At 37.5% G+C, this 18,485-nt stretch overlaps 1 pseudogene; it reads right to left on the reverse strand.

Annotated features, from left to right (window-relative positions):
- Positions 1 to 8,422: 8,422 nt before the first annotated feature.
- LOC105043097 (uncharacterized) lies at positions 8,423 to 16,491 on the reverse strand (annotated as a pseudogene).
- Between the last annotated feature and the right edge of the window lie 1,994 nt (positions 16,492 to 18,485).

Consider the following 18,485-nt stretch of genomic DNA (forward strand, 5'->3'; position numbering starts at 1 on the left):
CCCGCCCTTTTTTGCCCCCGCCTGTGGTTCCTCGGTAATGATCCTGCGTACATTTTACCCAAAAAAAAAAATCCTGCATGAATATAAAGATGTGATTAGGCGTACGGCCGATAATACTTAACTATTTAACTTGATTCAATTTATTATCGATCAAATTATATTTCTTATCTAATAAAATAGTTATTTGGATCTAGTTTTTTGAAATTTAATTTTATCAATTTTTAATTTATCTTGTATTCGATCCGATCCTTATTTTTACCGATCCGGCCCATAGCTTGTTCAATTCAATCTGAATACCACACCTAATTAGATGTCCATCTGATTTGATCAGCCTCTGCCTCAACTTGACTAGAAGCAACCTAAATTGGCTTTAACTAGCATGTACATAAAAATTAACACCCCCGTTAAGCTTGTTTGGGTTCATTTGGATCTACTTTCTATCCTAGCTTATGTTCAATATAGTTGGAGGGTGAACTGACTCTTGTACCACTTGTATTTGATGTCTTGGTAAAGACTCAAACTCATTTTAATTCCATTGGAACAAGTTTGTTTGCATTTGGACAAGTTTGATCTAAATACGTGAGGTTTGAGTATATAATTTACCACCCATGCCCGATCCAAGAATCTTAATTTTAATCACAAGCTGAAGTCAGAGATACAAACCTATTTGAGACTCTTCTGCAAAACAATGTTATGGTTATCAAAAATTTCCATACTTCGTACTTTGTTATTTAGAGAAGTTTAAAACACAGCATGCACTAACCTTAGATTGTGGGTGCTATAGGATCCTAATTTATCAAAAAACATCCTTAGTTGTTGGAAAATGTTGAAAAAATAAAATAAAATTCAGATTCATTTTTTTATTTTTATGTTATATAATTACCAATAAAAAATGTAAAATCCTGATTTTTTTAAAATACTTAAATATAATAAAATGAGACCTGTTGTGATAATTATGGAGTAATTGTAGCGTTGATAGGCCTACTTGAAACAACAATTTTATAAAATTTTGTTTGCTTGTCAACTTCATTAAAATTTGCAACCACAATGTTTATCATGGGCTTCTGACTATACCATATATCTTTCCGATGGCCATAGCTTCCACCTGCATGGCCTTTTGGAAAGAAAGACCCATCACATTTTATACAATCCAATTTCTCTCCAAGAAAAAAAATACATCATTTTTTTATTTTTAAAATTAATATTAAAAATATTATTATAAATTTTATATTTTAAAATATAAATATATTTCATATAGTTAAATTATGTTTAAAAATATAACTTGATGATGATGATAAAAATAATCAAATAATAAAAATATAAATTATATTAGCAATGATATCGATGAAGATAGTAGCAATGATGGTGGTGATAGAGCATGAGTAATATAGTGAGATGATGACGATAGCATAATGGTATAGTGCAACAATAGTAGTGGTGCTGGAGATATAATGGAAGCAGCAATAATGACATTTATAGTATAATAAAGGTACTTAACACAATAAATACAATGATAATGAGGTGATTGATGATGATAGTAGAGGTGTTTGATAAAAATTATGAGTTTATTATCTTAAAATATAAAAAATAAAAATTTTTATTTTTATATTTAAAATAATAAAAATATTTAAAAATTTAAAAAAAATTAATAATAATAATAATACCGAATATGCGTTTGTTCCGGTTATGGTTTCTTTAAAGCCTCGTATTTCTTCTTTCCTGAGGGCTTCGGGTTTTTTTTTTTTTTTGTCACCAGCAATTTCATCATTAAAAAAGAAGGAAAGTGGCCAGGGATCTTGTAGTGGGTGGAAGAGAAAGTGGGACCAGCCTCAATCGCAAATTGAAGGCTTTGGATGGGACAATGGACTGGAGATAAGATAATTAAAAAGGTACGTCAATCGACTGAAAAAGATTTGGGGACATTGGCTAACGACAGGTCCAAATAAATCATTATGGTGGTCCGCACTGCAAATCTAGGACGAAAAGTTATACACGTAACACTGCTCCTCTGTAAGCCCCCACCAAGGCATTTTCCAATATTATTCTCACTCCTCATTAGTTAAATTTGTGTGCATTTGCACGTGCCAAACATTTACAGGCATAATAAGAGAAAACTGGGAATGTCGGCATTGCCGCAGTGTGTGAATGTGATTTATAAGTAATAGTTAATATTTTTAGCAGAAATAAAATTATTTCTTTATTGTGCAAAAATAGCCAATTCACCTTATCTCGTTTCATCAAAAGCAAGAGAATTATTTTTTTCTAAAACATAAAAAAACTTTTATTTGGTAAACAGCAACTTTGGGTCTGCTTCTTCATATATTGTTAGAAGAGATAATTAAAATAAGCATATATCAATGATGGTCGAATCTATGTATATCAATCAACGCCAATAAGATTTTTATCATAAAACCATTAACCTTGATAGTTAGTGTGGTTTTCTTTCTTTTTTTTTTCTTTTTCTTTTGTTGAGAAGATAGTGTTAAAACAAGCAATTCCTTTCAACCATGCTTCTGTACGATATTTTAGGCCATTATATTTTAATTAAGCATTACAAACCAGCTATTAATCTGTTATATTTTCATTGTATGCTTTTGCAGTGTCTAGAATTCTAAAATCTAAATCATTTTTTAAGTAATACAAAATAATGGGAAATGCAAATGTGTTGATATTCTGTATTAAAAAACACGAATGACCCACTTTGAAAATTTCCCAGAGTTCACCCCCTGTCATTATTGGCAATGTAGGGAACACAAAATATGAAGTTGAGCGCCGGAGGAACTGGATATATTTAATATATTCTCTCACTATTAGCTTTTCTTATGCATGTATCTTTTACAACGCATCACAATATTTTTCAATAAATAACAATTGAAACGTATATCTTTTATTGATTACGCCCGTATCTTACCGTTATTGAATGACAGTTAGGTCAGAGAAAATTGAACATACCTAATGTTATGTTTTAATTAAATGTTGCGTTGAATCTGAAATATGTTGTTTAATTGGGGATAAGCATAAATGTCAAATGGGGGAAAGATGAAGACCAAGTGCTGGGTTAGGATTGTATCTTTTATGCAAAAAAATAATTAATTTTTTTCACGATGCTCATTGAATCGCATTTCACACAACTCACAAAGTACTCCAAACTCACTCACTCACTAGTCTGCATCGATCTCAGAGTGATATTTGTACAATCCATTGATAAATTTGCATGGAGAAAGATGAATCAGTCTTTCGAATGAAAGGTACAATCTCCAGCCAAACCACATTCTCTAAGATTTCACGAAACTCACAAGTCCTTTTTTTTTTTTTTGGCCCTCTGCCAGATTAAAGGACTTGATATTTTTAAGAAATTTTTTACATATATGTGTGTGTGTGTGTGTCATGTTCAATTACATATGTATCCCTGCAAAGCTGCAGTTTTACCCCAATCATTTTCCTCCATTTCATACCACTACGTTAAACCGTTAAGTAAATTGACGAAACAACGTTCCTGACTATATCGAACCACCTCCCAAAGTAACTAAAGTAGTATTTATAGGATGAACCAAATCTCTGACCATTAGCTAAAATACAAACCTCTTATTCTACAAGGTTATGTTCTTGTTGTCAGTCTTTTATATTTCTCTCTTGTGGCACGCAAGTTGTAAGAGGAGTTGGCTGGGAATAAGCCCTTCATGAAAGACAACGCATAAGACATGTCAATTGATGTTGATGCGAAGCATCAGATACTAGCAGTTCATATGTCTCTCGCCTGCATCTCTGACCAATTCCATCCAGTTTAATTACAGATTGTCCATTCCTATGATTCCATCACACTTCCTGCTCTCTCTAATTTTCAAGGAACCATAGTTTGTAATAAGCACTACCACATTATACCAACCATCCCACCAGCACCCCAAAAAAAAAAAAGAAAAAATCGTTATCGACCGTTGCAATGATCATAAAGGCCATTATTTGTTTCAAAAAAAATATTTTTAATTTTTTAATATAATCACTAAAATAATGGCTCTTGTTATGGTATCTTATCGTGGAAAATAATAGACAATAATTGAAAAATAATGGCATTAGTTTCTATTTATTTTTTATGACCGTCTAAAAAAGTATAAAAAAATAATAATGGCTATTGTTTGTGTTATGACAGTCAGTTTTGAAGAAGAAAATGACTGAAATAATGAAAATAATAGCGGTTATATTTGTTCATATTATTTATCTCAGTAATGCAACAAGGATTGGCCGAAACTATTATTCTAACCGTTAAATAGTAATAACTCCATTATTCCAAATTTTGGAATTGTTGAATCCAACTTCACCGTAGAAAGTAACTGGCCTCTACTGGCAAGAGCCACAGTTAGAAGCCACCACGACTTTTAGCGACCCATTGCAGATGATATAAATCTCTTAGGAAAAAAAATATTTTAAAAGAATTATGAAATCTAGTCCATCACCTGGCAAATTAAAACCCTCATATCAAACAATGTTATAAATGATTAGTGGTAATCTACTTTTAAATGGAATTTTCAATTAGGGACTATTTGGGTAATTTGGCTGAATTTTATGCTAAATTGGTGGATAGACCGTTCATTTAAGTACGACTTGTACCAATCCAGCACCTCCCAACTTATGGGAAGGAAAAACAATAAGACCTTTTTAGGTCTTGTTTTCTTCTTCTTGCAAACCTTCAAGCATTAGGCTGAAACTTGAACAGGTCTTTAAAATGATATAGACTGGGCATGCTCCAAGATATTTTTGCAGGAATATCTAAATAGGCTCTCAATAGTTTGGTGATCAGTCAGGGAGCCTCTAAAAAGTGTGATTCCAGCATTATTGTAGCTAGAACATAACACCCCAACCAATCTATTTTTCAAATATTTGATCTCAAGATATGTCAAATTTTCTGAAACGATAGTATCTTGGATGCAAGATGTATGCTGTGTTTGTTGGCGTAGATCCGACAACTACAGAATACAGATCATCCGCTCAAGATCGTCCTAAGAGATCTGGTACCATCTGTTGTAGTAGAAAGATAGAAGAAGACAAACAAACATACAAGATATACGTGGTTTGGCCTAAATGCCTACATTCATGGGACATGCAATGCTCCACTCATGAAAGAGAATAAAATACAGAAGAGATACTCTTAACTTTCAAACCTCTTTCACAACCTAGAAGCACTCGTTCATACAATGCTTTCAAAGAATCCCAAGAAGGCTCCTGCACAGATCTATTGATCCAGGGTCCTCGACACTCCCTAGACATCCTGTGAGACTCTCAGCCGCTACATCATGCTCCAGCCTGTCCCTAGATAACCCCACCATTTCAAAACACTTTCGACTGTATGATGCCCCTGGCGCTCCCTGAGACCGTTGGCTCTCCTTAAGATCTACTCCTGATCTCCTTGAGATGCCCTTGGCGCTCCCAGCTTGTCCCTACCTATTACGGTCACTCCACCTGGCCGAACTCAGGACACTCCTGACTGTTTCTCTAAGATACCTCCCTTGGCTGCTGCACCGTCGAGCCTCTCTCAGCCTCGCGCTATCAGAGATGTACTACTGTAGCACTTCAGCGCTCTCTGCCTTGGCCTCTGCACCGCCCTAAGATGTTCTCGAGCCCTCCCTTGTCGAGACCTTCTCTCGATCTCTGTCGAGACTCCTCTTGTGGTCTCTTACTGAGACCTATCGAGATCCTATCTTGGTCTGCCGTCACTCTGCGGCTGCAGAGACTTTTCTTCACAGTCGAACAACCCATGAGCTTAAAACCCTTATGCATAGGAGCCCTAATCAATGCCAGGCCATCTGATCGCTGCCGTTTGCTTTCCTGGCCACTGGATTGTACTCATCAAGTCTCAAATCACCTAGGTCTCCTTCCCAACCATCAAATCACAGCACAGGATCAACCGTCACTGTCTGATAGTGCAAAAGACCTAGGGAACGCTTGTGATACTACTTCGATGCACCATGGACCGCGAGAAGCCCAAAGGAAATGCCCGCCTGATCCACGACGGTCGCCATGTACCGCCGGTCCACGCACTGTGCGTAGACCACGTAAGGATCCGCATGGGCCATGCCTGCGCACACTCGCCTGGGCCTGGGCCATGCACTGCACACGCCCATGCATCCGCATGCTGGGCCATGTGCTCGCTCGTTCCGGGCTGGTGTCCACCGCTTCAATCTCTGTGCAAACTTTCTTCAAGCGTAACTTCTTCATCCAAACTCCATTTGAACTGTTTTTGATCTCATTGGACTCCTTTCATCATCCCGGATCTCATTCTGAGCTTCTTGTGGATCGAATCTCAAGGCATCAGATTTCAACAATTTCTACCTCGATTCGATATTCGTCTCCACCTCGACTCTGAGAGCTTCTTGTATGATACCACCCCCATGTCCTGGGGCAACTGTCTGCTACTGATGGATCGACAAACATGGAAGTCAAGACAGGTTGTTCGATCCCAATCTAACTCTCATGTCCGATCCATCTCCATCTGGAGCTCTACCTTGCATTGGCCTTCTCCTGACATCTTCCATGATAGACGGCTCCACCTTTTTGCACATGAGAGCATCCACCTTGATTGTGCCCTTCTTCAATCTTGATCATTGCACATGAGAGCATCCACCTTAATTGTGCCATTCTTCAATCTTGATCGCCTCTGCTGCAACCCCTGGTACCACCTGGCTCCATCTGGCTCTGATACCAATTATTAATGCAGATTTGACAACTGCAGAACATGGATCACCCACCAAAAATCATCCTAGAAGATCTGGCACCATTTGTTGTAGCATAAAGATAGAAGAAGATAAACAAACACATAAGATGTACGTGGTTCAGCCCAAGTGCCTACATCCATGAGACATGCAATGTTCCACTCATGAGAGAGAGAACAAAATACAGAGGAGATACTCTCAACTCCCAAACCGCTCTCATAACTCAGAAGTACTCACCCATACAATGCTTTCAAAGAATCCCAAGAAGGCTCCCTCATAGATCTGCCGATCTAGGGTCCTCGATACCCCTAAACACGATGTGAGACTCTCAACCGCTACATTATGCCCTAGCCTGTCTCTAGGCAACCCCATTGTTCCAGAACACTTTCGGCTGTATGATGCCCCTGGCACTCCCTGAGACCCTTGGCTCTCCCTGAGATCTGCTCCCGATCTCCCTGAGATGTCCCTGACGCTCCTAACTTGTCTCTACCTATCACGGCCACTCCACCTGGCCGAACTCAAGATACTCTTGGCTATTTTCCTGAGATACCTTCCTCGACTGCTGCACCACTGAGCCTCTCTCAGCTCCATGCCATCAGAGATACACTGCTGCAGCACTCCAGTGCTCTCTGCCTTGACCTCTGTACCATCTTAAGATGTTCTTGAGCCCTCCTTGTCAAGACCTCCTCTCGATCTTTGTCGAGACTCCCCTCACGGTCTCCTGTTGAGAGTTGTCGAGACCCTATCTCGGTCTGCCATTGCTCTATGGCTGCAGAGACTTTTCTTCATAGTCGAACAGCCCATGAGCTTAAAACCCTTCTACACAGGAGTCCTAATCAATGCCAGGTTGTCTGATCACCGCCGCTCGCTCTCCTGGCCACTAGATCGTGCTCATTAAGTCTCAGATTACCCAGGTCATCTTCTCAGCTGTCAGATCATAGCACAGGATCAACCACCACCATTCGAAAACACAAAAGATCTGAGAAATGCCCGTAAAACCACTCCGGTCCACCATGGACCGAGAGAAATCTAGGAGAAACGTCCGCCCAGTCCACGACAGTCGCCATGGACCATCGATCCACGCACCATGCGTGGACTGCGTGAGGATCCATGCGAGCCGTGCCTGCACGCGCCTGTGCATCTGCATGCTGCGCCGCACACTCGTGGCCGGCCCGTGCACCGCTGCGGCCTCCGTCGGCCCACCGTCGATCTCTGCCGCTCCGATCTTCATACAGACTTTCTTCAAGCGTAACTTCTTCATTCGGACTCCATTTGGATTATTCTTGATCTTGTTAGACTCCGTTCATTATCTCAGATCTCGTTCTGAGCTTCTTATGGACCGAATCTTGAGGCATCAGATTCTAACAGTATTATCCAAGTCAGAATTGAGAAAGGGCCTTGAAGATATCCAGACTAGTTCAAACTCATCTACATGCCACTAGTTTCGTATTTATTTGCATAAGAAAAATCCAACTTTACCATTAGCCTATACCATTCAAAATCTTTACCGTGGCTTAGATTCCAATTTTACTCATTGAATGCTAAAATTATGGCCATCCCCCGTCATCATCAATTTTGAATTTTTATGGCATCAAAATTATATTAGAGCATTAAAAACAACTACGTTAATTTCAAATACATAGATCCTAATCCCCACAAAACCTATCTATAAAACTATGTTTTTTAACATAAACAAGATCTAATCCATGATGACTTCATCCATCGTAGGATAACAAAAATAAAAATTATAATAGTATATGCATTACAAGCAGACGACACTTACAGCAGAGACTTAAGAGGACGAGTCTTCACAGGCTTCCTCTCTTTCTTCCTACAATTCCTTTTCTCCACCTCATCATCACGGTAGTCTACCTTGTTGCTGTCCTTTCCTTCATCCTCATTGTCTTCCTCCTCATCATCGGCCACTACAGTGGCATGCCCATCCACAAATATAGAAATCTCTTTGCCTTCTTCTTCACTGACACCATCGATCATTACCACCGCCGCCGCAGCTATATTAATATCACTACTATAATCACTTCCTCTTCTCTTTTCTTTCTAACACCCAAACCCAGAATAGTAGTAATAGTAGAAGTTAGTATTATCTCCAGATGCATCTCCCTTCCTCTTTCGATGTTTATCACCATCTCCAATTTCTACATCGGTTGGTATTGGACCATAGCTGGGCAAGATGGTAGTGGCAAAGGGAGTGGGGGAGGTGCGTCGGTCTCTTGCAGCACCATCCTTTGCTGTCACTTTTCCTGCAGAGGACAAGAGTCTCAGGGTTCTTCATAGCAATTGAACCAATCTCTTTCTCCTTCCTCTTCCTCCTTTCCTTCTTCATATTATTATTAGTCTTACATTCCTTCTTCTCTTCATCCATCTCCATCTTAATCTCCTCACAGTTGTCATAAGAATATTCGTACAAATATGAACATTTGGAATAAGAAGTTGCTGCTGCAATCATCCCTCTTTCTTCCATTATATTTGGTGGTTTGGAGGTTTAGGTTTCGCAATAGTAGCTATACTCGTACTTGCGAGCATGGAAAGAAAGTAGAATAAAGCATACCTCTTAATGATAAGAGGCTTAGGTTTCTCTTCAACTTCGACGTCGTTTGCTGCAATGCACCTATCGTCATCCTCTACATCCTTTTCTTCTTGCCAAATGCCCAAATCTAGTCGAATCCAAAAAAATACTTCGCAAGAAGTGAGATATAATAAAGAATGAAAAGAGAACATGAAACCACCAAAAAGATAGCTTGAGAGTGCTCTCCCAATCGGAGCAGCAAAAAGCCTCATCACAGTTCCCTGCTTTCCATTCTGATCGACCAATCGAGATTCCTGACTGACCGATCTAGGAATTTTCTCTTTTTATTTTTTTCTTATTCTCTCTACCCTCGAGATAGCCAAGAACCCTACTCCAGCCCTCACCAAATTTCGATGAAGACTCTGCCTCTTTGATGCAACAAAGGGGAGAGAAACAAAAGCCTAATGGAAACACAAATTATAGGGTCTCTTTTATCTAACCCTTGCTGTAATCATTTTTAGGGCTTTTTTTTTTATGGAAAAGAGGTTAAACCTCTGTTATTTATTTATAAGTATATTTATCAGTTACAAAGGGCTGTAACCTTCCATACATAGAGAGTATACATCTTATATTGATTGGAGGAAATATAGACATTTTCAGAAGTATTATCAGTGATCTGTGTAATAGTTCTGTTTAAACTATCTGTAATCTCTGAAAGTCTATAAAATAGGGGTAAAATTCGAAATCTGAGTTCTCTGAAAATAAGGTTCGGAATACATAATTTCTGTTTGAATTCTGAAATCTGTAGCTTCAAAATTAGATAATGAAAATATTTCTTTGAAGCTCTGAAACTTTAAGAATCTATTTTTATCAATCCCCATGTGTTTAGCTGAATTTAGACCTTTCACATCTCATGGATTATCAAGCATTATTTCTCCAGGATTTCACCAAGTTTGTTTAGAGAAGAGCCCTCTACTTGGTCTCATCATTTTCATTTGTTTGTGCTGCAATCTCGATGTCCAGGAGAGAAAAAGGGCTGCAGTTTTCTGGACAACTGGTTTCGAAGTGTGGGCATGAAACACAAATTTTTTTTATTCTTTTCTTTTCAGATACACCACATACCTGTTAGTAAGAGTATATCAGCACCTTGTTGTTTCTGATGATCTATAATTTCAAATCTCCATGAGTTCCACAGCATATCCAGTGATAGCGAAAGTTCAGGTAACTACAGACCTGATAGAAGTTGGGTCCAGATCAATCTTGAGTAAAAGCAAGCTAACATGAGATGATCTCTTGTTTCTGAAGTTTCACCACAAAGGACACAGTCTGCAGTTTTGAGAAATCCTCTCTAAAATAGGATCGATCTTGTTAAGACTTTATTGTTAATGCATAGCCATGTAAACAATTGAGCTTTTTTCGGTACCCCAGTTCTCCAGATGATTTTACTTGATAGTGGTCTGATTCCTCCATCTTGTATAAATATGTATGCTTTCCTTGCGATGTATTCATTGCCATTGAACCACTTCCATGCTATGAAGTCTAGTGTATCAGTTAGGTTCACATGTTTTATACTGTTGTATAGTCTGCCGACATCTTCTTTAAAGCAGAACAAGACTAAAGGATCAGAAATTCCATTGGTGATATAGTGCTCCATACCTTCAGCGACTGTCAAGGAACGGCTTGGCGCCATAACATATAATTTTGGATATAGATCCTTTAGTGGTTGACTGTGAATCCAACAATCTTCTCAGAATAGTGTTCTTCTCCCATTATTTACAATGTATCTGATTAGGGGCTGAAAGGTATCTTAAACTGCTTCTAAACCTTTCCAAAATACTGATGATGATTTACGTGTCTGCATCAATCGCCATTACGATGCTGGGTGAAGGAAAGTAATTAACCACCATGGATCAGTACCGTTATTATACAGCTTCTATCACCATTTACCCAACAATGCCCTATTGAATATTTCAATGTTGCGAACCCCTCGTCCTCCAACTTGTTTGGGTCGGCAGACTTTTGACCACTGTACTCGGCAACTTCCTGATTTACAATCCTCCCTCCCTTTCCAAATAAATGATCTTCGGATTCTATCAATTCTCTGAATAACGAACTGAGGAAAAAGTAGAGTATTCATCCAGTATAGTGGGATGCTTGTAATTACTACATTAGTGGGAACAAGTCTTCTAGGGAGAGCTAGAAGCTTACCTTTACCAACCTGCAAGCTTCTTCTGGATCTTTTCCAACAGCGGGTTCCAATCAGATCTTTGTAGTTGAGAGTGACACAATGGGAGACCCAAATATGTCATAGGAAAAGTGGCTGTTTTGCTTCTCAAGATTTCTGCTGCCCTTATCAACGCCTTCGCATCGACACCCATTCCTAACACATGAGATTTATCAAAGTTGATCTTGAGTCCAGTCATCAGTTCAAAGGAGCAAAGCATAAACTTGAAATTCTTGACATAATTTAGGTCAAATCCACTAAAGATAAGAGTATCATCAGCAAACTGTAGACTTTGAATCTGTCCTGTGATATTAGATGGGTTAATGCCTTTGATTAATTGGTGTCTTCCCGCCGCCCTTATCATTCTGTCCAAGATATCCACCACCAATATAAATAACTAAGGAGATAGAGGGTCTCCTTATCTGAGACCCTTTCTAAGTTTAAATGAGTTATCCTTCTGACCATTTACAAGCACAGACGTTTTGGCTGTACAAACAATGTCCATTATCCAGTGACTCCATCGATAGCCATAGCCTCGAGCTGAATGCAGGTTGATCAGAAACTTCCAATCAATATTGGTCAAGGCTTTCTTGAAATCTACCTTGTAAACCAGTCCTTTGTATGCTTCATTTTTGCAGTGGTTTAGGATTTCCATGGCTATTACGAAGCATTCAGAGATGTTCCTACAGTGGACGAACGCTGGCTGAGAGGTTGAAATCAGTTGGTTAATCTTTTTTGAGAGTCTCCTTGAGAGGATCTTGGAGATGAGTTTAACTATTCCATTTATTAGACTTATAGGTCTAAAATCTCTGACAGAACACTTCAGATTTCTTTGGAATGAGGGCAATGAAGGAGTAATTCAATCATCCCATGTTGGCAGAATGGTTATAAAATTGCTGGAGTAGTTTCAGAGCATCATGCTTAATGATGTTCCAAAATTTTTGATAGAAGAAGAATGCGAACCCGTTGGGACCAAGAGATTTGTCAGGTGCAAAATTGAATATTACTTCTCGAATTTTCTCCTTAGTAAAGGGGCTTTCTAACTCAGCATGGTCAAGAGGCCTTCTGGGTACAAAGTTTTCCAATTTGCTTGTATTGTCCTCTCCTCTGAGGAGCCTAATAATGAGGAGTAATAATCAGAGAATGCTGTCTTGATGTCCAAGACCTCAATAAGTGTGGTGTTACCTTGCCATAATTCTGTGATTGTATTTTTTTCTCTTTCTGTTAGAAGCCCAAACATGAAAGAATTTAGTATTACAGTCACCATCCTCGAGCCATTGTGCTCTAGCCCGCTGTTTCCATAGCTCCTCCTCTTGTTGTAGTAAGTTGGTCAGGTCAAATTTCAATTTCTTCCACTTTTCAATGTCATCTGCTGAGAGCTGCCTTGACTCTTCTTTCTTGTCAATGCTGTCTATTCTCATTTTCGGTTCAGCCTTCTTTACAGCGATGGTTCTCACAATCAATTTATTCCAATGCTTAAGCTTTGTTCTAAGAAAATTTAGTTTTTTAACCAAATTATCAGCTGCTTCGTCAAATGTCACTGCTAGTGTCCACCAGGATGAGATCAATTCCTCAAATCCCGTATGGATAAACCAAGATTTTCGGAACGCATTGGTTTGGTTGGGAAAGTCTTACCTCTCAGATTGCTAAATAATTTCAAAACAAGAGGAGTATGATTAGAAGTTGTTCGAACCAATGTGGAGAGAGTTGCCATTGGGCGCTGATGAAGCCATTCTAGAGAAACAAAACATCTATCCAATTTAGCCAATATTGCTGTTTCTCTAAAATTCGACCAGGTATACTGCCTTGTACTGAGATTTAACTCAATGAGTGCATTGTTGTTAATGAAACAGTTGAATCCTCTTGAGGCTGTAAGGTTGTTTCCTCTCTCTTTTATCTTTGTCAAATCGGACTACATTAAAATCTCCTATCAATACCCATGGCTCTTAGAATGTTTCCCTTATGAGAGTGAGTTCAAAGAAGAACTTTTGCCTTTCATATTGCTCATGGGGGCCATACACATTAGTGAAAATCCATGAGAATCTTCAGTTTTTAGTCATAAATCTGGTGGTGACAGAATAGATGCTTTGACTTAGAAGTTGCCCATCCGTACTTCAGTAGGATCCCAACTTGTGAGAATTCCACCTGCTTAACCAGCCTCATTTTAGATAGTTTCAAGCCACAGATAGATTTCAATGATAGACAGTTCATCATCTCCTGTTTGATTTCCTAGATGCATGCGATCACATAGTTAGATTGCTTAATAACTTCCCTACATGCACGCTGTTTGTCTTGTGAACTAGTTCCCCTTGTATTCCAATTCAGAATGACATGATTCATTTTTAAAAACTTTGCAAAGTGATCTCATATGAAGTATAATCAGGATTTCGTTTGATAAAAGGTTGTTACAATCTAGAAGAAGAAGAGTGCAATCCAGCTTTTTGGAACAATCCACTCTCAAAAGAGATATAAAAGTTGGTAAGGTATGAAAAAATAAAAGACTACAAAAGTTCATGTGAAAGGATGTAGGTGCCAAAATTCTATGTTTCATTCCCAGCAACCGTATCCATGCACACACAGATAAAACTTAAGATCCTTACATTTCCCCATTAGGCTTGCATTGAAGACATGGATAATTTACAGCGATGTAGCTCCATCTCTCAGAGTTTAGGGCTTCGATAAGAAAATTCTAAAATGGGGATATAAGAAGAAAAGATAAATAGAAACAATCTAGAAAAGCCGATAACGTGAAGAATAGTAAAGCAAAGGGACGATGAAATGGCAAGGGTGAGAGATGAGGATTGATGGATCTGACCTTTCGATGATCAGGCACATCATCCCATGGAGAGTGATTCAGCTAGTACAGAAATCTGATAGTGGCAGTGGTGCTGGTAGTGATGAAATAGACCACAAGTTGCATGACGACAAAAGAGAAAGTCTTTGTGCACTGCATGCGGTGCAATAAAATTGACGTAGAATGCACTATCCAATTATTTTAGAGTATAGAGCATACTTAACGATGAGATAGACATTTAACGCTATCCAATTTTTTCTTTTATCATTTTTCAGATGATGAAAATATTTTTTTTTCACAGAATAAAGAAAAAACAGTATTATTACTTCCCAATGCTTGATTTTTCATAAATATATATGATGTTCTGAACTATATATATGACTTTCTGTATATTTATGACATCATAAATAATATATATGACTTCCTGATGTCTTGTATAACTTTCTATGAATATATATGATATCTTAAATAATATATATGACTTTCTATGAATATACATAACATCCTAATATATATATATATATGACTTCCTAATCCCTTATATGATTTTCTATGAATATCTATGATATCATGAACAATATATGACTTTTTATAAAAATATATGACATTTCAAATAATATATATGACTTCCTAATATCTTCTATGATTTTTTAAATAATATATATTATATTTTATGAATATATATGATATTTTAAATAATATATATGATTTTCTGATGCCTTATATGACTTCTTATTGATCATATAAGATATCAAAAAGTTATATATATTGTTTAAGATGTCATATATATTCATATGAAGTCATATAAGATGTTGGAAAGTCATATATATTATTCAAGATGTCATATATATTTATGGAAAGTCATATAAGGTATTGCAAAGTTATATACATTGTTCAAGATATCATATATATTCATAGAAAGTCATATATATTATTCAGAATGTCATATATATTCATAAAAAGTTAGATAAGATATTAGAAACTATATATATTATTTAGGATGTCATATATATTATTCAGGATGCCATAAAAATATAAGAAGTCATATATATCATTCAAGACATCATATATATTAATAAAAAAATCATACAAGATATCAGAAAGTAATAATACTATTCTTTCTTTATTCTATAGAGAAAAGAGTATTTTCATTACTGAAAATTGAAGAAAAAAAATTAAGTGATATTAAACGTCTGTCCCATCTAAGTGCGCTATGTGCCTTAATACTATTATGTGATGCGCTCCTATTGCACCGCACGTGGTGCATAAAGAATTACTCAACGATGAAAAGCAGAAGTGCGACAGAAGAAGCGAGAAGTAGGTGATTATGGAGCTGAGAAGTTTGGAGGTGCGCTTTCTGATCCTCATCACTAGAGAATAGAAGAGCAGCAAAGAAAAAGATAGGAACAAAGAGGAGGAGATCTAGACATCTCATTTAGAGGGGCGATGCTGGTAGAGAAAGAGGAGCTTATGAGAGTTGAGTCATCGGGAGAGGAGAAGATGGGTTTTTGGTTGCATTTGGTACATCACCGTAATCTTGGGCATAATGTGATTATCTTCAAGATAGATTACCATCATTAAATTATTAGTAATATTAATCACTATATTTGATACACGCAAATAATCTTATAATAAAATTACTGAGAATCTTGATTGATGTGAAAATTCTCAAAATACCCCTAATAATTTTATTTTAGCACTCTTCTTTCTTTTTTTTTTAATTGATGAATAAGTACTTTCATCAATCAGAAAGAAAATGACCATTGATAGGTTATAACACTAAGTTGGATCTCCCATCCATCGGCCCAGATGCCAAATTTCTTTTTTGGATTTGGGATCAGAAAGGATGTCGGTGATGGTGATGAGTGGCAAGATGATGGCAGGGGAAGAGAAGATGGAATTGGTGGAAGCGACGATGTGCGAGTACTATAGGCTGACGGAAGAGTGCACCCCTCAATACATCACATGGGTGTGGGAGCGATACGTGGGATGATAGGTGTGTGGGCTTTGTGCAGAGATGGTGGAGGATGAGATCGGACAGTTGGGGTGGCAGATCTCAATGGAAGAGGCAATGATCCGGCAAGTGAGCTTCTATAGGAACTTTCGAGTCACCGCAGCATCGTCAGTCGACCTCGTGGAGCACTTCATCACTGCCGTGTGGCAGCTCCTCCACTAGAGCTTGGGCCTCATCTTGGGTGGTGCGATTCACCCCCAATAGTCCCCCTTGAAAGGGAAAGGCCATCATCGCCACCACCAGAGCGCATGGGGATGGTGGGGACGAGTGTGGAGGAGCCATGAGGAGGGGGGATGGGACGAAGGTGAAGGAGCCATGGGTTTTCTATAATTTTTTTGAGGGATAATTTTATTCAATTTTTTTTTTACAATATTGCCAAAGAAGTGGTAATCTAGATAGCCATCCCCCACGACTATCTAGATTGCCTCTTGGGAGGCAATGTAGATTATCAAGGCAATCTAGATTGTCACTCAAAAAGCATACCAAACATAGTAATCTGATGCATCCACTTTAAATTATCGATAATCTGAATAGATTGCCAGCTACCAAATGTGATCTTAGGGTTCCTTCTCTCTTTTCAGTCATTATATAGGCTTAATTACTTTAAAAATCTTTAGATTTTTTAGAAATTTTCATTTTTATCAACTCAAACTTTTATAATATTGTAATTTCTCCTCTGAATACTATTTCCATCTAACGATCATGATGAAAAATCATGTGCAATCATGTGATACAATGAAAGTTGATGTGGTATAGAATAATTAGCTGACGTAGAACCCTAAACTTTTTGTTTTCCCCATTTCTTCCTTCTAGCTATGGTTTTACTTTTCATTTCATAATTTTTTCTCTATCTTTTTGGAGCATGATCCACCTGAGAAGAAGAAAATGGGAGAAACAAAGCATGGAGGATTAGGATTGATTGTTCTCATCTTCTTCTTAGTTTCTTTTAAAATTTAGATTCTTCAAGGTTAGCTTTATAAGTTTACAAGATTAGCTATAGATCAAATGAACTAATAATTCAAATCATAACCATCCTAGACATCCTATCAATCACATAATTTTTCAAGCAAATGTAAATAACAAAAAAAAAAGAAGACAACTAAGATCTCCGTTACCTTAAAATTCAAATTTGCAATACTTGATAAAAAAGATGGTGATAGAAGTAGTCTTGCTGGTCATCGTGGCCTCCATGAAGAAGAGTTTAGAGATGGTGATGATATAGACGGAGGTGTCGATAGTAGTGTAGGAGGTGGTAGAGTTTTAGAAGAGGTAGTGGTGGAGAGAAAGTGATGAAATTGATAGTAGAAATCCTAGCTAAAAGAAATAAACAGAGAAAAGGGTTTTTAGAATTCTACATCAGCTTTCATTACGAATCACATAATATCACATGATATTTCCATCACAGTCATCGGACGAAAATAGCACTAAAGGAAGAAATTGCAACATTATAAAAGTATTAGGACCTGATTGAAATGAATTGAAGTCCATGAAAAAAACCTAAAGTTCTTAAAGTAATTAAGCCTTATATATATATATTTATTATCATATTCCATTTTCCTTTGCTTTTCTTTGCTATTTGATGGAAAATTTGGTTGGTTATTTGTCTGTGAAACCAAGGAAAGGTGAAATGGATAAATGTAGTGGTGGTAACAGGCAAGTATGCAATTGGGCCTCAGATATACCAAGTGTATTTTGATTTTATCGGGTTTTAATCACCCGTCATCCATTCTGGAACATTTTAGGCAGGCTTCTCATTAGACAGTCTGTATTGCATCTGAAAGTTACTTTTACAGAACACCAGCTGGAGCGATTTAAAATCCAGAATTAGCTCCATGAGAGCTTCGAAAGTAACTTCTAATTTAAAGAGCATTCAGCACAAACAAAATAGATTATCGAGAAGTTTGTATTTATTATTAGGCACAAACTCACAATTACATGAACATATTAACTCAAGTATATTTTTTGTGTAGGGTGGAAATAAGATTTACTCCACAAGTTTCTATGCATTAGCAAACGGGTAATGATACAATAGATGGGGTTCAAGTTGTGCCTTTCACACAAAAAAATGATTCACCATCTTTCATGACGTTAGCTGTTAGATCCCACAATGGCCATTCAGAGATCTATACAGATATATGGAAGAAAGAGATTGGAGTGATTTGAGATGTGTGCAAGAAGTGATCCATTCTTTTGTGTGAAACATACAACCTAAACCCCAATTG

Source organism: Elaeis guineensis, chromosome 4 (genome assembly GCF_000442705.2).
Source record: "Elaeis guineensis isolate ETL-2024a chromosome 4, EG11, whole genome shotgun sequence".
Classification (NCBI taxonomy): domain Eukaryota; kingdom Viridiplantae; phylum Streptophyta; class Magnoliopsida; order Arecales; family Arecaceae; genus Elaeis; species Elaeis guineensis.